The 8,140-nt window shown below is 37.4% G+C and overlaps 1 long non-coding RNA gene across 1 annotated transcript in view; it reads left to right on the top strand.

Moving 5' to 3' along the window:
- The first annotated feature begins 1,721 nt into the window (after window positions 1-1,721).
- LOC115285834 overlaps window positions 1,722-8,140 on the top strand; it is a 95,685-nt gene continuing 89,266 nt past the window's right edge. The window contains exon 1 of the long non-coding RNA XR_003905714.1: window positions 1,722-1,796. This is a non-coding gene — a long non-coding RNA (uncharacterized LOC115285834). The remainder of the gene's footprint in view (window positions 1,797-8,140) is intronic.

Raw genomic sequence — 8,140 nt, 5'->3', positions numbered from 1 at the left:
CAGAGAGAGAGGGAGATACAGAATCTGAAGCAGGCTCCAAGCTCTGAGCTAGCTGTCAGCCCAGAGCCCGACACAGGGCTAGAACCCATGAACCGTGAGATCATGACCTGAGCTAAAGCCGGACGCTTAACTGACTGAGCCACCCAGGCGCCCCTAGGCTTGGGGAGAAAAGAATGTTGGGATTCATTGGTATAGGATTTTGGTGTTGGGAGATGAAAAGGTTCTGGAGGTAGGCACAGTTATATGAATATAGATAATACCACAAAACTGTATACTTAAAAATGGCTAAATTTTTGAATGTTATGCTATGTATACCTTATGACAATATAAAATATAGATGCTATCTGTACTGCATACAGATTTCTCAGAATGAAGAGCCTCATGATTTAGCCACTCTCTTAACACACCTTATTGCTAGCCTAGGCTTTTAACGCTCTACTCTACACTTTATTTCCTGAATAAGTCATCTAATTAATAGTTCATAGCTGTGTATATTCTCTCAGTTTTCTTTTTCTTCATTCTGCTATACTTGCGATCTTTGTCTTCATACTTGAATCTGAGTTTACCTTTCCGATTCCATGTCCTCTGTAAAGCATTTCCAAACAACCGCATTTAAAACCAATTATTCCTTCATTTTACCTTGTGCCATGTTTACTTATACCCTGATTTATACTATTTTCATTTTTTCCTCTTGTTATAGAGGATTGTTGGCATTTGGTGTCCTCTATCACATTGTAAGCTCCTGGAATGCAGGGTCTGTCTTCTCCTCTCCTTGTTCCAAGTCACTCAGTGAATATTTGGTGTGAAATGGGAGTGTCTCACAGATAACCCTTGAGACTGGTTCTTGCTTCCTTTTGCTTTGTGAGAGGCGGATAGATCTTACCAGTAATTAAAGGATGTTTTATCTGTTTGAAAATGGTTTTGAAAGGGTTTCATTTCAATGGATATGAAGATTCTTATTGTTCTCTACTCTTTCTTTAGCCCCTAGACTTTAATAACATTTACCTTAGTGCCATTTGAAGGGCTAAGGTTTGATCTTGTATTTTCAATTTGGAAAAATATGGAGACAATAATATTGTGGCTTCTATATTTGTAAGAATTCACAAAGAGAACAATTTTTCTCAAAAGGATTAGCTAATAATGCTTGAGTACATGGCAGTTATAAAATAGGCAGACTTTTAAAACAACAGATATTTAAGGTGAACAACCACTTAACTGGTCTCATTGTTACATAAATTAGAAATCCTATACAGCTAATGATGCAGAGCAGAGACACAGGCTTTTCCTTCATAATCTTCACGCTCTTAATTTTCCTCTGCAAGTTAACTGTACAGTGCAGGAGTAAGTTACACCATTTTTAGCAATGCGGGTCCTCAAATCTCAAACCTGGTAGAATTGTGGTTCTAGAAATACAGAATGATTGAGTTACTTTCAATAAAGAAATGCTTTGAAGAAGTTCTACTAACTTAAGGGGAAGTCATTGTGTACATTGAGGCATTACTTTCTATTGAACCCACAGGTTGGGAAACTCTCAGATAGTTGCAGACAGCTTCTTGTTAAAGAATAGAAAAGCCATCCGAAGCCTTGGGGTCTTCCAATTCCATTAGTGTCCTCCTTACTAGCATGTATGAACACAGAATCTTTTTTTTCTTTCTAGACTTCATTGCTGTAATAACCACCCATGTTCTAAAACCTACTTTGTCCCAATCTTTCTTTCTAGCTCCCGGACTGGTGTCTTCTCATCCTTTGCAAGAGGTACACATACCGGGACAAGTATCCCCTCAATCTACCCAGCAGTAAGTCGGAAACTCTGTATAGCACGGAGTGGGGGCCATTAGTGATTGGGGTTAGCAGAGTCTCTAAGCTTCATGTCCCCAGATTGACACCGACTCTTAAAGACCCTTCACAATGCACTTGAGCCACCGAAGGAAAAGAACAACTCTTTTTCAGGCAATCCATAGTTCAATATTGACAGGAGCATTAGAAGAAATTTCAGATTGCCTATTTCTGCTAGCTAGAAAGTCCTGTAATTGTGGCAGGCAGGGGGCAGAACGCCTTTGGTGGCTGGCAGTGAAAATACTTGATCTGAGCTCTCGAAGCCTTTGTAGATATTTCTATCCAGAGAAGAGCACCAGGGCTGCATTAGCTGAGTCCTTGAGAAGCAATTGAGGAGGAATGCTATTTTCCTTCTGGCTGAGAGAAATGGCAGAGGCTCTTTGCAACAAATGATCATAAATTGCCCGAGTGTCTCCGAGGCAATGAGAGAGCTTGCATGTTAGAGCTAATGCAAGCTGCTCTCAGACTTTTGAATGGTGCTTGCTACTGGGAAGAAATAGGGCCTAAGGACAGAGCTACCAAGACATCTCTGTGTGCCCCAAGTAAACGCGATTGAAAGGGAAAGGCTTTCAGCTCTTCAGTGACTTTAAAAACAGATTCTCAATCCTCAGTAATCAAATCAAAAGGAGACTAAAGCTAAAAATGAAGATCAAGTAAAATTTGGAAATAGGAATGTGAGAGAATAAACAAGATCCCTAGCTAGAGTTAAGCCTATCTATCAACCCTGTCTTGTATCCGTTTTCTATTCTATCATTTAAAATTCTGCATAAGAGCATGTAAGTCATAGTAGAGAAATACGTAATCAAAAGCACGCATATATTTCAAGTTTAAATTCAGAGAAAAGTTTCTGTTCAGTGCTGCTTTAGGCCATTTTGGCCAATTTTGAAATGATTCCAGTATACAATCTAGGTCATCTTTAAGCTTCCTGAGCTGCAGTATTCCCTGGTTCTTTGCAAAATCATTCTGTGAGAACACTTCAAATGTGCAGACTTACAGTAAGTGACTTTTGATGGACTTAGATTATGCTATACCTGTGGTTATAAAATTTCCTTAAAAGCCCTGGAGTATCATATGTGTTTCTAGAATGTGTCTATGAAAACTGCTTCAGCATAACACAGACAGGATTTTGCTATTTCATTTTTTTGAAAGCCCAATTGTGTTTATTTATTGAAATGATTCACATATAGAAATGTAATAACACATTTTAAAGTAAAAATATTTAGTCAAAGGGAACTATTTAGAAAATAAATGCATTTATAGATCATTGTTACTAAGATTTTTTTAACATGATGATAATGATGTTGTTGAGGCTGAGTAAACACAGGTGACTCAGGAATTTTTATTAGTGTCAAGATACTCTGCTAGTTATTTATCATAGATTACCTTATTTAATTTCCCAATATCCTTATCATGATCATTACTCATATTCTTTGAAGAAACTGAGGCTCAGAGAAAATAAATAAGGTCATAAAAAGATTATGCAGAGGATGATTGCTTTTAATTCATATTATCATAATTTTAAGTTCAAAATGCCAATAAGGAAGAAGGAATGGTGTGACAGAAAAGGCACTAGTGCTTTTTGTTGAGTGATTTAAAGTTCACTCTCATTTCCTAGCAGTGCACAATGAACTTCATTTGCCTTTGAGATACGGTGTTTAATCTTCCTTATTCTGGAAGAAATGCCCCAATCTTTGGTGAAACACCAGCCATATAGATTAAGTATCGCTTGTTCAACACACAGCTTCAGGTGTTATGTTTTAATTGACTTAAGTCCTATTTATTCTCTTGGCTCAAGAGATGGGTCAAATATTTGCCAGAGTTTCAGGTAAAGGAATTCATCTCTCTCCCTTCTTGTGCAAGAACCACTACAATAAACATTGCCATTCATTGAATAATATGGTATTGAGTGAAAATATGCTATATTGGAAATAAAGCAACTCTTTGGACACAATGGAGGGGTGAATCAAACCTTCTTGTGGCCATGCTCCCTTATGGCACCTTTTCCAAAGCTCCCAGCAAAATATGGATGCTCTTTTCCACCTCTTGGATCTAAGCTGGTTTTAAAACTTCCTTTGACCAATAGAAGGTGAAAGCAGTGATGTTTACAACTCTGAGACTGAGCCATGTGCCTTTCATTTTCACCCTTTTGGACCTCTGCTCTAAGACCATGTAAAGAAGCCAGTTCACTGGCTTCATCACTGGTATGTCATCCCCCAAGGAAGAGATCCATGGCTCTCAAAAATAAATAAACTTTATTTTTAAAAAGGGGGGAGGAGGTGGTGGCTGGGTAGTTCTGTTGGTTAAGCATCTGATTTCCGTTCAGGTCATGATCTCATGGTTCATGAGTTTGAGCCCCTGTGTTGGGCTCCATGCTGAAAGCTCAGAGCCTGGAGCCTGCTTCAGATTCTGTGTCTCCCTGTCTCTCTACCTGTCCCTGACTCCTGCTGTGTCCCTCTCTCTCGACAATAAATAAACTTCAAAAGAGAGAGAGATCTGTGGTGTTCAAAATGCAGCTAACTTAAAGGATGAGACCTGTGAGTCAGGCCACCTTGGAACTTCCAACTCAGCTGAACCTGAGCCTAATGAAGGTTCACTGGAAAGTGCACTAGCTGAACCATGACCACCAACAGTATCGTGAGAAATAACAAATCATTCTCTCTTAAACCACTTGGTTTCATGGTGTTTTATTAAATAGTAATAATTAAATGACACTGTCACCCTGACTAAGAGGTTGGTAAGACAGTGAGAGCGATTACAAGGAAAAGAAAAGATTATTGATATTCTTAGATTAGTTGTTAAATCAAGCCTTACCTGAAGTCTGCCCTACATTTAGACTTAGCATTTATGAAAGCCCATCCCTCGCCACCACTCGTCTCCTTGTCTTGTTTTGCCAGGGGGCAGGATGAGAATGGTTTAAGCCAATTATATTTTATTAAGCTGCAACATACAGTAACAAAGTACCCTAGTTACCACAGTCTATTGTTGGCTAATTCTTATAAACATTCAGATTTGAATTAATTTACCATCTCTGGGTCCATTCATCTAAGGGATTGAAGGAAAGAGCATTATGAGAAGCAAAATTCTAAAGGCAAAATTCTTCCATGTTTGAGTAGAGTAAAGCTCATGTTTCTTATTAACATCTTTCCTTTGTTTATTTCTAAAGTGAATAAGCCCTTAGCTAATTAACTTGTCTAAAATTGGCCCCGTAGTGGACGCTTAGATTATATATTTTTAAGTGACTAGTAAACATGACTTCCTGCATATGAAGTTGGAAGTTTTAAATAGGTGGTCACTTTCAGCTCTTTCTCTGTGTAAGAAGGAAGGGCACAGTTCTCAACCTTCAGTCAAAGGTCAGTACCTCACTCACATGGTGAAGCAGATCCAATCAATATTTAGTACAAATATCAAGCAAAAGAAGGGGACAGAAAAGAAAAGATGCACTTGTTAGAGACCAATCATATTACCATGTACACGTATATGTTTCTGAGATATAATTTAAAAGATCTTTAGATCTCTAAGCCTCTAGGCTGCATGGTATAGATCATCTCTGACACTGAATTCTCACTTTACATCAGTCTTGTTACTAGATATTGGTGTCTAACATCCCCTGTTTGCAAAACTATCTCCTTAATTGTGACATCAAGTATGAGAATAACATAGCCTGGGTGTTAAAGATGATAACTGTCAATAGAAACAGTTAATTCTATAAGTGACCTAAAGAGATATTATAGAAATCTAAAGGTTAGTTTTCTTCGTAAGAAATAATAAAACTTGAGTGTGGTATAAATCTTATCCAGCCCTCTGATTAAAAGGTTCCAGGCATTCTGAGATCCATTCATTTACTTATTAAATTTATTGAGTACCTACAATATGTCAGGCCCTGTGCTGAAAGGAATGAGAAATGGTAAATTTTCTCAGGGAGCTCATAATCTCAGGGATGAGCCAGGCAATTTGTCAGGCTGTACAATAAAGTGACTCAGGATAATGAGAAGTGGTAGACAGTGCTGGACAAAGAGGCAGAGGTAATCGAGTATTCTCCTCCAAAGAAAATGCCAGCCACGTTGCCGAAACTTGCCACCTTTGTTGTCTTTTTGACTCCACTGGTTGTGAGGACCCGTTGATGGGATCGAAGTGCATAGGAGAGGGAGTCATCTATGCAAAATACTCAAACCTGGTTCTTTTGTCCTTCTAGTCAGCTGGTAGAATGGTACTTGCTGATCTCTTTGGGGATAGGTGTGACAAATTGTTGACTTCGGGGCCATAAATTATGAATGGAAGTATCTTATGCCATTGTGGTATAAAGCTTTTAACTTCTAGAAGAAATCTCTAGAGCTTTCTCCCTTCTCTCTGGCACAGCAACCAGCCATCTTCAACATGATGGCTGCTCTGATTCAAAGAAATAAAATCTGCAGACTACCCCCTGCTGATAAGCAATGGATATAGAGAAGGATCAAGGTAGCCACCTTTCTTGATATGTCACCAAGATTTTTGTGTTGTTTATTACTCAAACATTAACCAGTGCATTCAAACCAACTAAATGTTTTTGCATACTTTTATAATTACTTATGCAAATTGCCTACCCAAGCAAAATAAGAGTTACAAAGTGCTTATTCCTAATTCCTGTCTTTTTTCCAGACTTACCTAAATATCACTCCCTGCATTGTGAATTCCTTCTAAACAGGCCCCTAAAACGAGAGGTTGCACATACACGCATGGCATGTGTGCATGTACATACATTCATCTAAGTATGCATACATGGAATTTGTGTCCTTCTTTTTCTTGACAACACAATTGTCCATATGATGGACTATAAAGGTTTTAAAATATGACCATTTTTAAAATAGACATTATACAAGGTTTAAGTTAGAACTTTGGAAAAATAATTTTACCTCACGTATGGCTTATATACTAACAAAAGTAAATATTTATAATTCTTACAAAGAAAAGAGAGAGCAGGAGAACTGAAACATAGGAGACACACTAATCCAAAAAAAGTTGAGGAAGGGGTGGTGTCAACTTCCTTCCAGACATGTTGTGTGGTTTTGTGGAAGGTATTTGACTATGTACAGCCTCCACTGCCACCATCACCAAATTTCCCTAGAGACTTTTCCTGTGGAAGCAAATTTTATTTCTAATGTAAGCTTCAATATGAGAGCTTCTCTTCTTATTTCTGAAAGTTCTTGCACTGTGTTTACGTAAAGATATTTTAGTGATGTTATAAGATGCTATATCTTCACCTAATACTTATCTGTTATTAATCCTTCTTCGGCTGGAGATGGAATGAGATTCTTTCCCTGAGGGTGTGACTTGATGTTTCTGCTGTGTTCATGTAAAATATGATTTGACAATGAAATGCAGCTTAGAGAATAAAAAATGATGACTGTTCTAAAGGTCTCTTTAGGTAAAGAAACTAAAATAAGCATTCCATGTGTAGAAAAATTAGGTCTTAAGAAGCTAAACTCCCACACCATAAGCTAGTTCTTGAGAATATATAAGCCACATAGGAAGCTGTATTAATTCTGTCAAGATAAATTATTATCTCTTAGCATTAAACAGAGCCCTAAGAGGCCACATTTTTTCCCTAGGTATTTTAAAACTTAAAATACAGTTTTTAGAAACAGTTGGGAGCATAGATTTAAAGGGAACCTAGAATGTGGCTTTTCCACCATTTATTTTCTGTTTTGAACATAGACACTGAAGTATTGTGGTTGTAATTTCACTAAATATCTGTATAATTCCCTTAGAGCATTTATGCAGTTTGATGGTATTTAGCAAACTATTTTACTTACCTTTCAATGGTGTTTGGTAAGCATTTATTAAGCATTTCCTTGATCAAGTACAGGACACTGGGATGTTGATGAGGACGAAAACATGACCCTTCACTCAAGAATCCAATCTAGTTGGAGCACAACTGCATGAGTAAGGGGCTTGGGTGTGATGTAGAAAGTCAGTGACTGTACCACATTAATTCTCTATACACTTCTCTGAGAAAGCATTATTTCCTCTTTGTTTAGAGGTGGAAAAATGTGCGTATTTTTTAGTATGGTTGTGCAGAATGGATTGGAATTTCATATGCTGTAGCTATCTGAGGAAAAAGAAAATAAATGAAAAAAAAGGAAAGAAAGAAAGCACAGAGAATTCAGCTGTAACAAAGAATAATTCCATTAGCCTTTATACCTAAAATATCTCTCTTTGTAGCTGCATTTAAGCTAATTGACACCTGATCTTTTTGAAAATGTTAATAACCAAAACATACATGATTACATAATAACTTACCTTCATTCTTATATACAAAATTTTAATC

The sequence above is a fragment of the Suricata suricatta genome, chromosome 1 (genome assembly GCF_006229205.1).
Source record: "Suricata suricatta isolate VVHF042 chromosome 1, meerkat_22Aug2017_6uvM2_HiC, whole genome shotgun sequence".
Taxonomy (NCBI): domain Eukaryota; kingdom Metazoa; phylum Chordata; class Mammalia; order Carnivora; family Herpestidae; genus Suricata; species Suricata suricatta.
This window is presented reverse-complemented; position numbering and strand designations above follow the sequence as displayed.